Below are 21,437 nucleotides of genomic sequence, written 5' to 3' on the forward strand. Positions count from 1 at the left end.
TTAAACAGTTGAATTTATGTATTTTTTAGGGTGAAGTTAGATTTTCTTAAATCAATCTGAATGAGCGTCAGTCCACATGAATGTGGCTTGATTTGCGATTAGGTTAAACTGTGACCATTGCAGAAGTCTCAGGAGAGACTGGGAGTATATTACAACGATTGTGAGACTGCTTACAGCACGAGATTTGAGCACACAGTTCAGCCACATTTGGGAGTCACTGCTGTATTTATTACTTTATTCTTAGACTACAATCAGGAGTATAATTGGTTCAAGTGCAAGTCACATGATGAGAATTAATTTCTCTCACTCTGGCAGTCTGTGAGGATACCTAAATAGGTCCTGCAATGCTATCAGCCATGATGACATGCACACAGCACTCTGCGGTGACTGCCCAGAAGTCTTTGCAGTTCATTTGTGCAGCTCGTTTCACTGTGTTTAAAAAAAAAGATGTGTACCTTAACTATTTGAGTACTGAATTTCCTTTTCAGAGTGCACTGATCATTTGAATCTTAACATGGATAGAGCTGATTCCTTGGTAAGTTTCTAACATAAAGCTGGACAAGTTCTTAAATATTCGCTGCCTACTGGATATAAAATGGTTGCTTTGTAAAGTTGCCCCTGTTGTTAGGTCTTGCATGTACCCTGGTTGGCTCATTGCTGTTTGTGACTGGCTGTGCTGAAATATCTTGCTATGGACAGTGACAGAGCTTGTCTCCTTTTCAGCTCCAGACAGGGTCAGCAGGCAGCCTCTCAGATCTCTGCCTGTACTCTGAATTCCTGAGAATGTCATGCACTGCTCCTAACATTGGCTGGGTTGTGGGGCAATATTCTGGTTTCCAATGTCAACCCTCACTTCCCTCTCTTATTGAGTTTTAAAACATGCACCAAAGGTGCCCACAGGTACAAAGGAATTGGCCACCACCCCTCACTAAAGGGTAGGAAATAGGGCAGGCTGGGCCCATGTTAAGATTAATAACAGATCATTTAGGCCAACCCACAGGAGTGGCATGGCACAATGGCCTCACAGCACCAAGGACCTGGATTTGAATCCAGACTTGGGTGACTGTGTGGAGTTTGCACATTGTCCCTGTGTCTGTGTGGGTTTCCTCCGGGTGCTCCGGTTTCCTCCCTTAGCCTGAAGATGTGCAGGTTAGGTGGATTGGCCATGCTAAATTGTCCATAGTGTCTAGTTTGAGTGGGTTAGTCATGGGAAATGTATGGTTACTGGGATAGGATGAGAGTTGTCTATGGGTGGAGTGCTGTTTGGAGGGTTGGTGCGGATTCAATAGACTGCTCCCACATTTAGAGATTCTATGATTCTGATTCAGTCAGGCTCAGAAGAAAATACTTGTCCATTGACATATGTAGAAGGGTGTTTAACAGCTGTAGTTCTTTAAGAATTGAAGAAGTAGAAGAGACAATAGAAATATATAAGAGGAAAGCATTAGGCCTAGAATGTGCAAAAGCTATGCCAGCTCTTTCCTGGGTACCAGTACTCATCAATTTGTATGCCATGACATTTAAATGTGACAGATCATGACCAGTTCAATACCTTTGTTCTGAGTTGCTTCCTGTAGTTTCCTTTCAGAAGGCTGATGTTTTTCATGCTGTGAAACTGTAGTTCTGAACCTTGTGAGTTAAATGCATTGTAATAAGAGTGGGGAAGTCTTGTTTGTCTACTTAAAGTTTTACATACTTTCCAAGCTAGTCATTGTTTACTGTGGGAGTAGCAGGTGGAGGTGGGGTGATGAAGAAGGGATTTACAATCTCTTTTGCCATTTTGCTTTTAAAGAACTCTCTTTTTCCAACCTTGTTTAATCAGAAAGACTACACCCTGGGCTGGATTTTTCTGCAGGGTCAGGAACACATTCTGAACAGTTTTGTGAACCTGCCCTAAGGGAAACAAAGTTTTGGTAGCTGAATAAATGGTCACAGGTTGGGACTATCCATGTGTGGCCCCAATTTAAATGGATCGATGGCTGCTATTTGGGGAGGTTTCTGAACACTTCATTTGCACAACGTCTAAGCAGACCAAACCTTCTCTGTGCTGAAGCAGATGCACAATTGTGATAATGTCATTCCCCACCCCCTGACTATCACATTCTGAGAAGATTGACAATGCCCTGCTTTACCTGTGCACTTTTGCAGATAGGGAGAGTTATGTTTTCCCATGTGGAAGAGTCAAGGACCAGAGGGCATAATTTGAGAACAAGGGCTGCACATTTAAAACAAGAGATAAGGAGGAAACTTTTCTCCCAGAGGGTAGAGAAGTGAATTTCTTTTACTGCAGGTGGCTGTTGAGGAAGGCTGGTAAGTATATTCAAGGCTGAGATGGATTTTTAATCATGTCAGGGATTCTAGGGTTTAGATTCCCTACAGTATGGAAACTGGCCCTTTGGTTCAACCAGTCCACACCGACCCTCCACAGAGCAATCCACCCAGACCCATTCCCCCTTCACGTAACACTATGAGCAAATTAGCATGGCCATTTAACCTAACCTGCACATTTTTGGACTGTGGGAGGAAACTGGAGCACCCAGAGGAAACCCACGCAGACACGGGGAGAATGTGCAAACTCCACACAGACGGGAACTCCACACAGACTCCTGAGGTGGGAATTGAACCCGGGTCTCTGGCGATGTGAGGCAACAGTGCTGCCGTGCCACCGTGCCATCCACCGCATTATAGGGAAAAGGCAAGAAAGTGGAGTTAAGGATGATGAGCTCAGCCATATTTGCATTAAAAGGTGGAGCAGACTCGATGGGCCGAATCACCTACTTTTGCTCTGAACATTATCTAATTCCGAATTCATAAAGTTGCCTTCCTCAGCCTATCAGGTTGCTGTTGTGACACCCAGACCCTGCTGAAAATGTGTTGCTGGAAATGTGCAGCAGGTCAGGAAGCATCCAAGGCGCAGGAGAATCGATGTTTCGGGCATGAGCCCTTCTTCAGGAATCAGGAATTCACACCTTGGCCAGGGTCTGGGTGTGTATATGTTGTTGCGATTCTATCTCGGGGTCAAATATGGCAATAATGTTCATACTACTTGGTGCAGCCTTGGACTACATCCAGAGAGAGGATGAAGGTAAATTTGTCCCAAATGTTAAACCTGTTTCTTTCCAAAGATGCTGCCTGATTGGCTGGGCATTTCCAGCACTTTACCTTTTTATTTCAGAGTCCAATGCCATCAGACCCTGGCATTGTATCCCTCCTAAGGGCGTCCAGAGCTGCCCTAAGTAGACTTCTTAAAATGGCATAAGACATGAAGATATGATTTGGAAGAGCAGAAAGTGCTGTGATTATAAACATTAAAATCGCACAACACTAGGTAATAGTCCAACTGGTTTATTTGGAGGCACTAGCTTTCGAAGCGCTGCTCTCTCATCACATGATGAGGAAGCAGCACTTTGAAAGCTAGTGCTTCCAAGTAAACCAGTTGGACTATAACCTGGTATTGTGTGATTTTTTTTATTTAATATATATTAAAACTGTGTCCACCCTAGTCCAACGCCAGCTCCTCCAATTCATGATTGTAAACTAACGCTCTCAAGTGACATGAATTGTAAAGTCAGGGCTTTCAAGCTTTTTATGGATAAATATATTTCAAGTTTTGTTTTCAGTGAGAAAGCCAGATAAAGCACTAAATTCTGTGGCATTAAGAACTACCACCATAGTAGGAGTGAAGCTGAATTCTTGTCACCTTCAACTAACTTGTTTAATGTTGTCTACGTTTGTCTCTCTCCTCCACATGTATTAACGAAATGAACCAAACGTAACAGTTCTCTTTTACTGCATTTTGCACTTCCCATGTGTGTTGAAATCCTTTTCTTCAAATCCTGTAAACTTCAAGCTACCCTTTGTTCAAGTATAATGTCCTCTTCTGCATCTTTTTGTTCCCAGTTCTTGTCTCTCTTGCCACCAACACACTCCTCCCCATACAATTTCTTTAACCACTGGCAGTAAAGTATTCTTGTGCCCTAGTGCTTTTGTCCAATCTCCCTTCCTAAATCTCTTTGCCTTTGTTACTATTTTACTCCAGTGTCTTTGAAATGCTTTAGCATTCCTGATGTCACTGTATAAACAGAAGTCTGTCTCTTTCTTTCCCGTGCTGCATCACTGAAAACTTTCTCAAAACTCAACTTTTGACCAACCCTTCAGTTATCTTGCAAATCTTGTCCCGTATCTTGGCATCTGTTTCCTTATCATGTGTGAAGCAGCTGAGGTTGCTTTTGACATTAAAGTTGCTGTCTAAAGTTATTGTTAAGATAAACCTGGACTTAATTACTAAGTTCTGAAGCAGGGTCACAGAACTTGAATAGTGAACTTGGGTTTTCTCAGGATCAGTTAGACTTTATCATAACAATTATAAAATGCTATAGAAAGTGAAAAAAGCAGAGATTTATTGAATGTAATTTTTCTAGATTCTGCCAGATGTTCCGAGTTTCTTCCACAATTTTCGTTTGTTTCATAATTACTAAATGATGCTTAGCATAGAAGGTATGAGGGTATGTGGTTAAATGTTATACTCTAACTTCTTTTGAATTATGGAATCTAGGTACTATTGTTACATAGTCCAAAAATCTATGACTGATGGAATATGATGTTGTAGCAATCATTCTTAATCTCCAGCTGAGTTCTATTCATATAATAACAGGAGCCAGCCTCAGTCACAAAAGACAGAATTACTTTGAGTATCCTGAAAATTATCAGCAGTGTTCTATTTAATTTGCATTGCTCTATGATATTCCATATATCAAGATAGAATCTCCAGTCTGCCACATCCCAGTGGATTTTCAACCAGTAATTAAACTCCAGAGGGAAATTTAGATTTCCATTCCTGAAATTATCAATTTTCAAGCAACAAATAGAAAACCAATTATGCAATATGTATAAATACCAGCAAGGGAAATCTAATTGCTGTACTTAGAGTTAATATCTTGTTCAATAGATGACTCAAGAAAGACTGCATGTTACATCTTGCCGAATGATTAGACAAGATGCCTGCATTTCCCTATAAAACTCTGTTTGCAAATGGTTTGTTGTGGACAGTAATCATTGGCCAAATTTGAACATTGTATGGAGTAGCAACAATCAAATGGCAATGGTTCTGTTGGTTGTCCATGTCACAGCTGTACAGGACATTGGTTAGGCCACTTCTGGAATGCTGCATTCAATTCTGGTCTTTAGGAAGAATGTTGCTAGTGTTGAAGGGTTTGAGCTATAGGGAGATGCTGAATAGGCTGGGGCTATTTTCCCTGCAGTGTTGGAGGCTGAGGGTTGATCTTATAGAAGTTTATAAAATCATGAAGGATATGAATTGGGTGAGGAGTCCAGGGTGAGGGCATAGGTTTAAGGTCAGAGGGGAAAGATTTAAAAGGGATCTATGGGGAAATATTTTCACACAGAGAGTGGTGTATTTATGGAATGAGCTGCCAGAGGAAGTGGTGGAGGCTGGCACAAATACAACATTTAAAAGGCATCTGGGTGAGTACATGAACTGGAAGGTTTTAGAAGGATATGAGACAAATGCTGGCAAATGAGACTAGTTTAGGATTAATTTACATTAATTTAGGATATGTGGTTGGCATGGACAAGTTGGACCGAAGGATCTGTTTCCATGCCGTACATCTCTATAACTCTATGATGAGTAACTTTCATTTTAAAAATGATATCTTGAGTATGGTGATTTGGAGGAGAATGGATAGAATCAGTTAGATATTACCATAACCAATTATAAAGTGCTACAGAGAGTGAAAGAGCAAAGAGATTTATTGAATGTAATCAGAAATAGACAGGTTCAAAGTAGTGCACATCTTAAGAGTGAATGTAGGAGGTGTTATGGGGAAATATTTAAAAGAAAGAGAGGAAGAACAGTGATATCAATACTGGATGTCTCCAATTGAAGGAAGCTATTTAAATATATTTGACACAAAGACTATGATCCAATGAGCACACATGATGATGATCTTGGATAAAAAAATTTAAAATATTATTAAACATCTGTAATTCTAGATCAACTTATTCTATATTGGTTAGCAACCTATTTCTTGTCTGAAGAATCATGCTAACTTTATTTCCCTACTCTGACTCCTGACTGTGTGGGCTTGCATGGTAATAGGCTGCAGTGATTATAAACTGTTACTGAGGAGAGGATGCAAAGCTGAGGGCCTTGGAATGTAATTTTCCACAATGTCATTTTATCTTGTGCTTGGAAAACGCTATTGAACTTAAGTATCGACATTAACAAATCGGTACTGAAACAAAATGCAGTTAACAGATTGTTACATGATTAAATAGCTTATTATTATCTCTGAAGTTTTATCAACAAATCTTAAAGTACAAGAATGAATCTGGCAGAGGGGACATTTCTTGGCTGCTGACTTCCATGGGGAATTGGATTTCTTTTTTAAATTCACTGTATGTAGGATTGCTGGCTAGGCCAGCATTTATTGGCTATTCCCCGAGTCACATATAGTCCAAACCAGGTAAGGATGGTGGTATCCTTCCCTAAAGGACATTAGTGAACCAGATGGTTTTTCCAATAACTGACATTGGATGCATGATCACCATTAGACTCTTACTTCTGCATTTTTATTGATTTCAAATTCCACCATCTGCTGTGGAATATTACATGAGTCTCTAGATTAATATTCCAGCGATAATACCACTCGAAAAGGAAACAATTTTGGACCTATTGCAGCGGAATGCGGGAGTGGGAGAACTCTCTCAAAGAGTCAGTTCAGCCATGAAGAGCGGAATAGTTTCCATTTGTGCTGTAACATTCAGGCAGGAGGTTTGAACTAAAGCATTCTGCTTCAGGTAGAATATAGAGGGAGGTAATAGGGGTGGAGGAGTTGCATTACTGGTCAAGGAGGGCATCACAGCTGTGCTAAAGGAGAGCACTATGGAGGACTCGAGCAGTGAGATAATATGGGTAGAGCTCTGAAATAGGAAGGGTGTGGTAACAATATTTGGGCTGAACTACAGGCCTTCCAGCAGTGAGTGTGAGATAAAGATCCATAATCTATTTACATATTTGTAAAGATGTAGGAGCAACAGGGTGATGGGGATAGGAGATTTTAATTTTCCAATATTGACTGGAATTCTTAGTGTTAGAGGTTTAGGTGGAGCAGAATTTTGTGAACAGCATCCAGGAGGGTTTTCTAAAGCAGTATGTAAATAGTCCAATTCTGGAAAGGGCCATACTAGACCTAGTGTTGAGGAATGAGCCCGGCCAGGTGGTTGAAGTTTCAGTAGGTGATTACTTTGGGAATAGTGATCCTAATTCCATGAGTTTTAGAATACTCATGGACAAAGACAAGAGTGGTCCGAAAGGAAGAGTGCTAAACTGGGGAAGGTCGACTATACCAAAATTCGGCAGGAGCTGGGAATGTGGATTGGAAACAGATGTTTGAAGTTAAATCCACATTTGATATGTGGGAGGCTTTTAAAGAGAGGTTGTTTAGAGTGCAGGACAGACATGGCCCGGTGAAAATGAGGCAGCAGTGCTAACCAAGTGGAAAAATGTTTCTCAGAATGGACAACTGTGATCAGTGGTATTCCACATGGATCCGTGTTGGGACTGCTGTTGTTTGTGATATACATAAATGATCTGGAGGAAGGTATAGGTGATCTGATTAGCAAGTTTGCAGATGACACTAAGATTGATGGAATTGTAGATAGTGAAGGGGACTGTCAGAGAATGCAGCAGAATACATATAGATTGAAGAATTGGGCAGAGAAATGGCAGATGGAATACATCCAGGCAAATGTGAAGTGATGCATTTTGGAAGATCCAAGTCAAGAGCGAAATATATGGGAAATGGAAAAGCCCTGGGGAAAATTGATGTACAGAGAGATCTGAGTGTTCAGGTCCATTGTACCCTGAAGGCGGCAATACAGGTCGATAGAGTGGTCAAGAATGGGTATGGCATGCCTTCCTTCATTGGACAGGGTATTGAGTACATGAGTTGGCAGGTCACATTTCAGTTGAATAGGACTTTGGTTCGGCAGCATTTAGAATACTGTGTACAGTTCTGGTCACCACATTACCAAAAGGATGTGGATGCTTTGGAGAAGGTGCTGAGGAGCTTCTCCAGGGTGTTGCCTGGTATGGAGGGCGCTATCTATGAAGAGAGGTTGAATAGATTAGGATTATTTTCATTACAAAGATTGAGATTAAGTGGGGGGAGGGGGGGACCTGATTTGAGGTTTTGGATGTAGGTTTGCTCGCTGAGCTGGAAGGTTCTTTTCCAGGCGTTTTGTTACTCTACTAGGCAACATCTTCAGTGGGCCTCAGGTGAAGCAATGCTGAAAATTCCTGCTTTCTGTTTATATGTTTGGGTTTCTTTGGGTTGGTGATGTCATTTCCTGTGGTGAAGTCACTTCTTGCCCCTTTTCTCAGGGGGTGGTAGATAGGATCTAACTCGATGTGTTTGTTGATAGAGTTCCGATTTGGAATGCCATGCTTCTAGGAATTCTCTAGGAAATCTTCTCAAAACTCACTGATTGAGGTCTACAACATCATGAGAGGTATTGACAGGGTGGATAGCAAGAAGGTTTTTCCCAGAGTTGAGGACTCCATTACTAGGGGTTCTGAGATCAAGGTGAAAGGGGATATGTTTAAGGGAGATTGCATGGAAAGTTCTTTACACGGAGGGTGGAGGGTACCTGGAACGTGATGCCAGTGGAGGTGGTAGAGGTGGGCGTGATAGGGTAATTTAAGATGTATCTAGACAGATACATGAATGGGCAGGAAGCAGAGGGATACAGATTCTTAGAACATTGGCCAAGGGTTTAGATAGAGGATTTGGTTCAGTGCAGGTTTGGAGGGCCAAAGAGCCTGTTCCTATTCTGTAATTTTCTTTGTTCTAATCCATGAGCTTTTATTTTCTGACTACAGAGGAACCTCAATTATCCGAAGGACACAGTTGGGAATATTTTGTTTGGCTAATCGAATGCCGGATAATCAGTGCCAGATAACATACTTAGTCATGCATCGGGACCTTGCGATCTTGTTCAGATCATCCAAAACTTGGTTAATTGAATGCCGGATAATCGAGGTTCCTCTGTAGTCTGCCATGTGGAACCTTGTCAAATACTACACTAACATTTATGTAGACCATATCCCCAGCACGACCCTCATCAATCCCAATTAACTCTTCAAAAATTTAATAGCACATAACCTTTCTTTAACTATGCAGAATATCCCTGATTAATCTATGCCTAAGGGATATTTTATCCTGTCTCTCAGAATCGAATCAAAGAAAATGCCCACTGTTATTTTTACTTCATTCATTGGATGTGGGCATCATTGGCTCGGTAATTCCGTTGGCCATTCTTTATTGCCCAGAGGGCAGTTAAGGGGATCATTACTGTGGTCTGGAGTCACATGTAGGCCAACCAAGTAAGGCTAGCAGATTTCCATCTCTAAAGGACATTAGTGAACCTGATGGGATTTTCCAACTGTCGACCATGGTTTCCTGGTCATTATTAAAGTCTTAATTCCAGATGTTTATTGAATTTATATTCCACCATCTGCCATGGCAGTGTTCAAACCTGGGTCTCAGAACATTATCTGGGTGTTTGGATTAATAATCTAGCAATCATATGATTAGGTCATCACCTTCCTCTTAGTTAGGCTGACTAACCTATAATTATTTGATCTGTCACTCACACCCTATTTAAAATAATTGCACAATGTTTGTAAATCTCCAGTCTTCTGGTACCTTTTTCTGTAGCTAGTCATGATTGGAAAATGATCCTCAAAGCATCAGTTATTTCCACCCTGGCTTCCCTTAAAAACCTGGGATGCAATCTACCTAGCCCTGATGACTTATTCACTTTAAAGGAGGTCAACTATCATTTCAAAACAAATACATTTATCAAAATGGCAGTTAAAATACATGAGTATTATTCACTTGGACATACAACAAAAATGAGCATGTGGAGTTAAAATTAATATTAAAACTAATAATGCGGAACCTTTACTCTTCCCTTTCCACACGTATATAACTATTTGAACCACACGTTTTACTTGTACATAATTAAATTTTGAATTATTAAAAATTTCTTTGTCATTAGTCCTAGCTGCACAGTATAGTTGATTGCATGTTCCAAAGTTCTTGTAAGTGCCACTCAATGACTGTACAGGACATTGATGAGGTGACTTTTAGAATACTGGTTGTGCTTCTATAAGAATGCTGTTGTTAAACTTGAGAGGGTGCAGAGAATATTTACAAGGATGTTACCGGTTCTGGAGGGTTTGAGCTATAGGAAGAGGCTAAATAGACTGGGACTTTTGTCTCTGGAGCATTGGAGACGGAGAGCGGACTTTATCGTGGTTTATAAAATCATGAGGGGCGTGGATAGGCTGAATAGCTAAGGTCTTTTCCCCAGATTAGATTCCCTACAGTGTGGAAACAGGCCCTTCAACCCAACAAGTCCACACCGACCCTTTGAAGAGTAACCCACCCAGACCCATTTCCCTCTGACTAATGCACCTAACACTATGGGCAATTTAGCATGGCCATTTCACCTGACCTGCACATCTTTGGATGAGAAAATCCAGAGTAGGGGAGACTTGTGATGAATAGAAAGTATGAAGTTTTGAGGATTAGCTGGTATCTTGATTTGTATTTCGAGCAGACTACTATGTTTTCCTCTACTTTGAAATTAATGTGAAAATTAGTTCTCTGTTCCCAGAAAATCTGTTCCCATATATCTGCCATCTAGGTACCACTGAGGTACTGCTAAAGTAGACTAATCCATTTTGATTTTCTAATCTATGTTTAGAAGTGTCACAATCGTTGTGCAATGTGCATCTCGCAAAGAACTGGACAGAATAGGTAATCATCTTTAAATACAGTAAGCGCTGAGGGTGGCAAACTGAATCAGTCAATGTCCATCACTAAGAGTGGCTGCAGCACCATGATTGTCCATACTGGCTGATGTCTTAAGGATGTTACTACTTGACTGGGGCTATAGTAAGTGGTGAAGGACCAGAGAAAAATATAGCTGAATTAGTTCTCTGCGTTTGGAGGAGTGACGGCTGTACCTTGTGGAGAGAAGTTCTGTTTTCACATTTAGGGAAACCTCCACTGTGTAAATGGAACAGACTTTGAATAGTCTAGCAACTGGGTATCGATGATGTACTGTGGGGTGTCAGCAGCAGAATTGTCTTCAACCACGAGACACAAGCTTACTTTCCATTGTGCCATTGCCATCAAACCTGGAGATTAACCCTGCTGAAATGACAAGTACAAAATAGCTGCAGGAACAGTACCAGGCATACCTAAAAATGAGGTGCAAAACAGGTGAAGCTACAACACAATACGATTTGTGCACCAAACTACAGATACTGCATACAGTTGACAGGGCTAAAAGATCCACAACCAGTGGATCAAGTCTATGCTCTACAGTCTGGCCACATCCAGTTGTGACTGATAATGGACAGTTAAACAACTAACTCAAGATGGAGACTGCTCAAATATGCCCATCCTCCACGATGGAGGAGCCCAGCACATCAGCGCAAAAGGTAACACTGATGCATTTGCAAAATTATTCAGATAGATATTCACTCAGGGTGGTGCATGTATGGAATGAGCTGCCAGAGGGAGTGGTGGAGGCTGGTAAAATTACAGCATTTAAAAGGCATCTGGATGGGTACATAAATAGGAAGGGCTTAGAATGATGTGGGCCAAATACTGGCAAATGAGACAAGGTCAGGTTGGATTATCTGGGAGAGTTGTTTTTCGGACTGGAGGCTTGTGTCTTGTGGTGGTCCACAGAGATCAGTGCTGGACTACTTTTGATTGTCATTTATATAAATGATTTGAATGAGAATTTAGGAGGCATGGTTAATATGTTTGCGTAAGACATCATAACTATTTGAACCACAAGATCTGGTATGTAGTAAAAAAAGCTATCCAAGATTACAAGGGGATCTTGATCAATTGGACCAATGAGCTGAGGAGTTGCAGATGGAGTTTAATTTGGTGCTGTGTTTTGGTAAGGCGAACAATGGCAGGACTTGTACAGTTAATGATAGGGCCCTGGGTAATGTTGTCGAACAGACTGACCTAGGAATTCACGTACATAGTTCATTGAAAGTTACATCATAGGTTGACAAGATTAAGAAGGTGTTTAGCATGCTTGTCTTCACTGGTATAATTTATGAATATAGAAATTGAGATGTCATGTTAAAGTTGTACAGGATGTTGTTGAGGAGAAAGTGAGGACTGGAGATCAGAGCTGAAAATATGCTGCTGGAAAAGCGCAGCAGGTCAGGCAGCATCCAAGGAGCAGAAGAATCGACGTTTCGGGCATGAGCCTTTCTTCAGGAATGAGGAAAGTGCACACTTTCCTCATTCCTGAAGAAGGGCTCATTCCCAAAACCTGCGCTTTTCCAGCAACACATTTTCAGGATGTTGTTGAGGCAACTTTTGGAGTACAGTGTACAGTTCTGGTCACCCTTTTATAGGAAGGATATTACTAAATTGGAGAGAGTTCAGAAAAGATTTACCAGGATGTTGCTGAGTCTGGAAGGCTTGAGTTATAAGGATAGGCTGGGACTTCTTTCACTAGAGTATAGGAGATTGAGGGTGACCTTTTTATAGAGGTTTATAATATCATGAGAGGCATAAATAATGTGAATAGCAAAGGTCATTTTCCGAGGGTAGGGGAGCTCAAAACTAGAGGGCATAGGTTTAAGGTGAGATGGTAAAGATTGAAGAGACCCGAGGGGCAACTTTTTAACAGAGGGCTCGTATGTAAAATGAACTGCCAGAGAAAGTGTTTAGATTCAGGTACAATTACAACATTTAAAAGACATTTGGACAGGTACACGAATAGGAGAGGTTTAGGGAGATATGGGGCAAATGCAAACAAATAGGAAATTTAGTTTGGGAAACTTGATTGGTGTGAACTAGTTGGACAAAAGGGTCTGTTCCATCCTGTCTGACTTTGACTGTAAATGCTGAGTGGATGATCCATTTTGGCCTCCTTCAGAAATCCCCAGGAATACAGATGCCAGTCTTCAACCAATTCAACTAAATGATAGAAGGAGTCATCAACAGTACTATTAAGTAGCTTGCAAAGGAATAATTTGCTCAGTGTGACTCTGGCAGAATCCAAACTAAGCATATCAGCTCCAGACCTCATTGCAACTTTGCTCCAAACATGGACAATAGAACTGAACACTGGAAGTGAGGGGAGAATAATTGTCCTTGACATCAAGACAGCATTTGTCTGACTATGACATCAAAAAGCCTTGGCAAAACTGGAGTCAATTAGGATCATGGAGTAAAAAACAACTGTCTGTTGGTTACAATCATATGTAGCACTAAGCAAAATGGTTGTCATTGTTGGAGGTCAGTCAACTCAGCTCCAGGACATCTCTGCAGGTGTTGCTCAAGATACAGTCCAAGTCTGACCACCTTCAGCTACTTCAGCAATGATGGTCTCTCCATCATAATTGAGAAGTAGGGACTTTTGCTGAGGTTTACACAATGTTCAGCACCATTTATAAATCCTCTGATATTGAAGAAGTCTATGCCAGGGGTTAGACTGATATGAGTTAAGTAATATTCACACTACACGAATATCAGACAGTGACCATGTCCAGTAGGAGAAAATCTAACCATTGCTCCTTACTGTGTTCATTGTATTGGCATCACTAAATCCTCCGCTATCAAATATCTGGGTGTTACCATTGGCCAGAAACTCAACTGGACCAGCCACGTTTCTACCCCCCTCCCTCCCCCACCCTATAAATTCTGTGGCTATGTGAGCAGGGCTCATAGGCTAGAGATCCTGCCACAAGTAACTTCCCTCCTGACACTCCAAAGCCTGTATACCACCTAAAAGGCACAATTCAAGCGTGTGATGGAAAACCCCTCACTTACCTGGATGGATACAACTTTAACAACACTCAAGGAGCTTTACATCATTCAGGACTAAGCGACCCACCTGACTGGCTTCCCATCTCCCACTGCCCTCCTTCAGAATTAACTCCATCTACACTCTCACAGCAAGATCTTCTAAAACCATCATCTTTACCTTCTTCTAGAAGGACAAAGGAAGCTGATACTTGAGAACACCATCGTCTGCAACTTCCGTTCCAAGCTACCCACCATCTGACTTACAAATATATTGCGGCTCCTTCATTTATCAAAGGGTAGTCCAGAAGTCAGAACCAATCTAACAGACTGTGATGTCCCTACACTAAAATGTCTACAGTGATTCAAGAAGGTGCCTTCTCCAGGACAATTAAAGATGTACAGTAAATGCTAGCCTACTCAGCAATGGCCACATCCCATGAACGAATCTAAAATTGAGATATTGTAATGTATATTGCTATGGACGAGGCCAGACCACTCAAAACATTATCAACAGGCAGCCCAGACCATAACTTTGCAATTTGTTTCGGTAAGTGTACCTTGAAAATTACCCGGATTAAGTTAGCGAGGTTGACTACCAGGTTTAAAACAGACAAATGGTTTTATTCTCAAAATTACACAATGAAATATGAAGAACAGAATAAAGAGCCCCTACAGAACTCAGTCTAACCAAAGTGATTCAAGTATGCTGTTCTGAATGTACGCAACAATCCCCAATAAGCAACCCCCCCCCCCCCCCCCACTTTTAAATACTGAACAAAAAAAGGTCAGATGCTTACAGGTTGAAGTTAGAAGAGCAGACGAGAGAGTTTCCACACAGCTCACTGTTGAACTCTCAACCAGTTCTGGACTGAACTAAACTGCTCAGCTAGAGAGCTGACCATCTCCTTTCATCCTACGGGTCACTTCCTAAACATGACCACTTTGGTCTGAAGTCTCATCTGTTTACATATAAACAAAAGGCCTCTCAAAATCCTTTTCATCTCTGTACCAAACCAGTCTGATCGGAACCCAGCCTGGTTTATTACCGCTCTGAAAATAATAAAGGACAGAGTCTCCTTGAGCCAAGGACCAGCTTTTAGAAATGAAAGACTACTTTTGTGACAATATGTTTCTGTTATAGTTGAAATCTAGTTTAATCTTTTTTATAGTCCCTTAATCATCCTTTCAGAAATAAAAGTAAAATGTGCTGCCTTTTATGTTCATATTTCCATTGAAACTTATGTTTGCTTGAAATTACAGTAGTTAGATGTTAAATGGATACTTGCAAACCTAGCATACAGGCAGTTCAGAGAGTTATGTTTTGTTTTAGAAGCAAAATCTACCTGGTTTCAAGGAATATTTTCTCTCCTTTCTGTCCTTATTACACAACATCTGTAGGTGTACTGTGTCATGGTCATGTATCATGCATGACTGGGGTCAGAATATGTTTTACATACACATTTTAAATGCAAAGTGTTTTTTTTAAAGCGCTGATTCAGCCAACGCATGAAAATTAAGTGGCTGTCTGGAAACAGACAGACCCATGGAATATTGCACCTAATTACACAAAGGGAATTTCAAACAACAACCCATCAAAAGAGTTAAAGGCAAGTCAAAACAGACTGGAATATAATCTCTTTTGACTAAAACAAAATTGAGAGGCTGAAGATGCACAGTTCAACTGCAAGTGCCCAAACTGCAGAAACATTGGGTTTTTTTCTCTTTTGAAGATATGTGTAAAATTCACTTTCAATTCTCCTGGAGGGGGCTAGTGAGACTGACTGTGTGTCAGTGGTCAAACCTACTCATGTATGCTGCGTCCAAATGATGACATGTTGTGAAGGTCTCAGTCAAAGAACTGTCCCCTAGTCACCCTTTGTTGCTTAAAAAAGGGGCCTTCTCGTTCTGAGTGCTAGAAACCAGTGAGCTAGCAAGCCAGACTCTCTCTCGCCCTGAATGCTGGAATTCAGTCCTGGTCAAAAGAAATCAGAACAACAGCTTCTCAATCAATCTGAGGAGCGAACAGTTTTGAAATTGATTGTTCAACTATCAATGTCAAAATTACTAATATCATGCACTGTAATGACTGCAATGTTCAGCTCCCCATTCTTTGAGAACAATTGAGATTGATCTGTATATTCATTGTTAACTTTTCTCACATTTTGGACTCCCCTCTTATTTTGTAATCTATGTGCATTACTGGTACATCTTCTGTTTTGTACAAATAAGCTCACTGTTTTGCTAACTCAAGAAAGCCCTGGTTAAATTGGATCCTTTTAAAACACATACGTATTTAGGTTCCGGGAGAAAGATATCCAGTAGGGAAGGGATCCAGGTTTACATTAACCTTATTGCGACCAGCTGAATAAGGAAGCTTGTTCATTCCTCCTCCGCAGCCTTTATGATCTGGGATATCCTGTCTGGAACTGTAACAAATTGAGGAGCATTGTTTGGAGCCTAGTCATAAAAGAATTGGGGGCTATGCCAAGATTTAACTTCCAGATGAAACTAGAATTGCAAAAGGTTTCCTTGCATTAGCACTGCTATCGTATAGAAATGGCTACATATAATGCCAACAAGTTCCTAGCAGAATTAGAGGAAATTAATTTTGAACATTTTAAAAGTCCTGTCCTGCAAACAATTAAAACATTTAATGAGGCACTTGGGATTAGATTTTTGTCAAAAGCTAGAAAACCCAGAAGTTTTAAAGGTGCAGCCACCAGTGAAATGGATAGAGTAGTAGGAGAGAGAGATTAAAATTTGAACAGTGGAAATTAGACATTCAAGAAAATGTAAGGTAATGGGGGTGGGGTGGGGTGGGGGGGGGGAAGAATGTGGGGGGGGGGGGGGGGGGGGGGGGGGGAAGAATGGAAAGAGCATGGAGAGAAAAGAGGTACTTTCAGGACAAGGAGTTTGAACTAAGAAAGTTTGATCTGAGAAGCAGATTTCCTATTGTGTCCCATAAAGACATCAGTGGCTTAGACTTGAGAATGGAAGCAACTCAGTTTGCTTAATCAATTCCTAAATGTGAAGAAACTGAGATAGAAGCTTTCTTTATCACTTTCAAACAGGTTATGCAGCAACCTAAGGAGCAAGTCCAACATTGGTCCTTTTTAACTGCAGATTAAAACATAATTCACAACTCCTCATATACTGAACCAATCCATTCAAAATGTGTTCAGCTGACAAATGGCAAGTAACATTTGAACCAATGGTAGAAGCAGACATAGCAAATTTTAAGAGGCACTCAGGCAGACACATGAACAGGCAGAGAATAGAGGGATACAGATCATGTGTTGGCAGATGGATTCGTTTAGAATGGTACCATAGTCTGCACAGGCATGATGGGCTGAAGGGCCTATTTTTGTGCTGCAATGTTCTATGTTTAAACAAGTGCCAGGCAACAGCCATCTCCAATGAGAGATTCTAAGCATCATCCCTTGAAAATTAATGGCATTACATTCACTGAATACCCCACTATCTGCCTTCTTGGGGTTACTATTTACCAGAAACTCATCTGGACTAGCCATACAATGGCTACAAAAGCATGTCAGAGAGTAGGAATCCTGCACTGAGTACCTTTTTTCCACCTGGCTTCCCAAAACCTGTTTGCCATCTACAAGGTACATGGTGTCATGAGTGTGATAGAATGCTCCCATTTGCCTGGATGGGTGCAACTTCAGCAACTGTTAAAAAGCTTGACACTCTTTGCTACTTTCTCCCCACCCCCACCCTCCTCTAGCTTATCTCTCCATGCTCCAGGCTCACTGCCTTTATTCCTGATGAAGGGCTTTTGCCCGAAACGTCGATTTCGAAGCTCCTTGGATGCTGCCTGAACTGCTGTGCTCTTCCAGCACCACTAATCCAGAATCTGGTTTCCAGCATCTGCAGTCATTGTTTTTACCATCAGGACAAAGCAGACCACTTTATTGACATCATAGCCATGACATTCACTCTTTCCACTGCTAAGCTTGGGAGCAGTTGTGTGTGTCATTGACCATATGCACTGCAGAAATTCACCAAGTCTCTTCCAATGGCATCTTCCAAACCTTCAAGCATACCATCTAGAAGAACAAAGGCAGCAGAGACATGGGAACACCACCACATTCAATTCCCTTCCAAGCCACTCACCATCCTGACTTTGAGTTGTTCACCCTACCTTTGGGTCACTCCTGGAATTTCTTCCAGAATAATATACACACCAAATAGATTGCATGGTTCCAGAATGCAGCACATCACCACCTTCTCAAGGGCAACGAGCGATGGGCTATGAATGCTGGCTCCGCTCCCCAGTCATGTTTGAAAAATAGCCTTGTGCCAATGTTCAGGAAGTGGTTCATGAATTGTGAGGTCCCAGCCCAAAATAAACGGGGCTACCAGTATATCATTGATATGTTTCTGTTTCTCAGAGGCTGTTTTCTTGAGCCAAAACACCGGTGAGAGAATTGAGCCAATTCTTCATCCAGCGTGGTCTGCCCATTGAGATTCAGTCTGATCAGGGCTCAAAATTCATGTCCAAAATATCTTTCAGGAAGTCACTGGTACTTGGGTGTGACCCAGTAGAACTCTTCAACTTGGGTAGTGCTAGAACCAGACCCTAAAGACTGCAGTCAGGATATACTGTCATATGTACGCCGTGCATGGGTTAAAGGACTAGATCTTTTATTCACCACCCTGGACTAACACAATGAGTCCACTGGCTTAACTCTGGTTAAGTTTACAAGCACCAAGTGTGAGGTCTCAAAGGCAGATAAACATGCCCCTCCCAAAACCTACAGCCAGAAGACCAACCAGCTAACAGTTCGTGGTCTGTTTGAAGTAACAAAGGAGCTTGAGGAAGTGAATGATTTAATTAGGACTGCAGATTGAGGCAGGGGAGGAGAGTAAAAAACAAAGGAAGTGTCAAATCAAGGTGGTAAAGTAATACCACCACCAAGAAGAAGGATGTAGTAGGCTGGAAATAATACAGCAGGTCTGGTAGCATCTGTGGAGAGAAATCAAATAGAAGTTTTCAGGTCCAGTGAGCATTCTTCAGAACTCATAAGCAATGGTCTGTCCTGTTGCCACAAATCTAAGCAATAAGGATAGCAGCAGGAAGGAATTGGAGGGAGTTGTGGGTAAGTGCCATATTGAACCCCCTACTACCTGTTCATCAACAGAGAAATATTAGGAAGGTTGGGCGTCTTGTTCAGGCAAAAGTGGATACTCAGATGCTGGAGATCAGAGTCTAGATTAGAGTGGAAAAGCACAGCAGATTGGGCAGCATCCGAGGAGCAAGAGAATTGACGTTTCGGGCTCATTCCTGATGAAGGGCTTTTGCCCAAAACGTCAGGTTTTTTTTCTTTTTTTTTCCCTGCTCCTTGGGTGCTGCCTAACCTGATGTGCGTTTCCAGCACCACACTAATCTAGACTCTGGGCTTCTTGTTGTTCTGCACATAGGAGGGTGAACAAGCCAATTTAATGAGGTTGCATTCAGAGTTGTATGCAGAAACCAGCCAGCTCCCTAACTCCACATGATATGGATGTGGAGAGGTACCACCATATGGCAGCATCCCCATTGGCGAAGCCAAGAAAAGCTGAACCAGGTTCAGGAGACAATTAACCACACACTTTGGCATCAACCAATAGAACGTGGCTGCAGCAGCTAGAGCCCCCCACTTGTACATATAATCAAGCAGTATGGTTCCACAAGATTCTGCATTGACCAGACTCAATTTATCCTGGTTGGATAGGGTGGCTAATGTAATCTGTTTACCAAGATAAATATAATTCAGGGACATTGGCAGGTTCCCTTGTCTGTCATTGCAAAGAAAGGCTCCACCTTTGTAACTTAACATGGTTTGCTATCACTGTTAAGGCACTCAGACTCCAAAATGCCCCAGCTACCTTTTTCAAAGGCCGGTGAACCAAACAGTGGCAGATTTATCTAACTAGGCAAAAGTGAAGACTGCAGTTCAGAAACCAGATTAGAGTAGTGCTGGAAAAGCACAGCAGGTCAGGCAGCATCCTAGGAGCAGGAAAATCAATGTTTTGGGAAAAGCCCTTCATCAGGAATGAGGCAGGGAGCCTCTGGGGTGGAGAGATAAATGAGAAGGGTGGGTGGGTGGGTGGGGCTGGGGAGAAGGTAGCTAAGAGTGCAATAGGTGGGTGGGGGTGGGGATAAAGGTGATAGGTTGGAGAAGAGGGTGGGGTGGACAGGTGGGAAGGAAGATTTGCAGGTAGCACAGGTCATGAGGATGGTGCTGAGCTGGAAGGTTGGAACTGGGGTAAGGAGGGGGGAGGGGAAATGGACAGTCAGGTCCTGGTCAGGTCCACCCCCACCCCCAACAACCCACCCTCCCCTCCTGGCACCTTCCCCTGCCACTGCAGGAATTGCAAAACCTGCACCCGCACCTCCTCCCTCACCTCTACTCAAAGCCCCAAAGGGGCCTTCCACATCCATCAAAGATCCACCAATATCATTTATTGTATCCGTTGCTTCCGATGCAGTCTCCCCTACATTGGGGAGACTGGGTGCCTTCTCACAGAGCACTTTAGGGAACAGCTCCGGGACACCCGCACCAATCAACCCCACCGCCCCATGGTCCAACATTTCAACTCCCCCTCCCACTCTGCCGAGGAGTTCAGGTCCTGGGCTTCCTCCACCGTCGCTCCCTCACCACTCGAGACCTGGAGGAAGAAATCCTCATCTTCAATCGGAACACTTTAACTCTAGGGCATCAATGTGGACTTCACCAATTTCCTCATTTCCCCTCCCCCCTCGTTACCCCAGTTCCAACCTTCCAGCTCAGCACCATCCTCATGACCTGTCCTACCTGCCAAATGTCCTTCCCACCTATCCACCCCACCCTTCTCTCCGACCTATCATCTTCATCCCCACCTCCATCCACCTATTGTACTCTTGGCTACCTTCTCCCCAGCCCCACCACCCTTCCCACTTAACTCTCCACCCCGGAGCCTCTCTGCCTCATTCCTGATTAAGGGCTTTTGCCCAAAACATCGATTTTCCTGCTCCTGGGATGCTGCCTGACCTGCTGTGCTTTTTCAGCACCACTTTAATCTTGAGATTTATCTAACTGCATACCGTAGCTAGATAATCTCCTAGTGTACAGTACCACATGTAAAACACTTAGCAATTGGAAGCCCTCTTCTGGAAAAAAATGTCAGCTGGCCTAGCGGTCAATCTTACAAATGGATTGCTAAGGGCTAAGTGACCTATTGAGGAAACACAATGATGAAGGATGAGTCCTGCCTAAGGCTCAGAGGTCGAAGCAGTGTGGCATAGTTTCCCATTCCCATAAGAAAATGGGAAATAACATGGGTGTACAAGACCAATTACAGACTGCATGACTGCTTTCTGGAACACCTCTGTTCTGTTCATAAGCTTTATCCCAACCTTCCATTTGCTTGGCATTTCAATAAACCACCTTGTCTTCAATGCTAAATCTCTATCCTTGGCCTGCTACAATGTTCCAATGAAGCTTTATGCAAGCTATAGGAAAAACATTCATTTTCCACTTACTTTCCCTCCTCTACTCAGTATTTAGTTCCATAACT

The 21,437-nt window shown here is 42.2% G+C and overlaps 1 protein-coding gene across 3 annotated transcripts in view; it reads left to right on the forward strand.

The window, feature by feature from the left end:
• The first annotated feature begins 365 nt into the window (after positions 1-365).
• The window catches only part of znf532 (zinc finger protein 532), a 217,562-nt gene continuing 196,490 nt past the window's right edge, over positions 366-21,437 (forward strand). For all 3 annotated transcript variants that reach the window (XM_043679319.1, XM_043679397.1, XM_043679488.1), the window contains exon 1: positions 366-535. The gene's annotated coding sequence lies outside the window, so the exon portion shown is untranslated. The remainder of the gene's footprint in view (positions 536-21,437) is intronic.

This window comes from Chiloscyllium plagiosum, chromosome 1 (assembly GCF_004010195.1).
Source record: "Chiloscyllium plagiosum isolate BGI_BamShark_2017 chromosome 1, ASM401019v2, whole genome shotgun sequence".
Classification (NCBI taxonomy): domain Eukaryota; kingdom Metazoa; phylum Chordata; class Chondrichthyes; order Orectolobiformes; family Hemiscylliidae; genus Chiloscyllium; species Chiloscyllium plagiosum.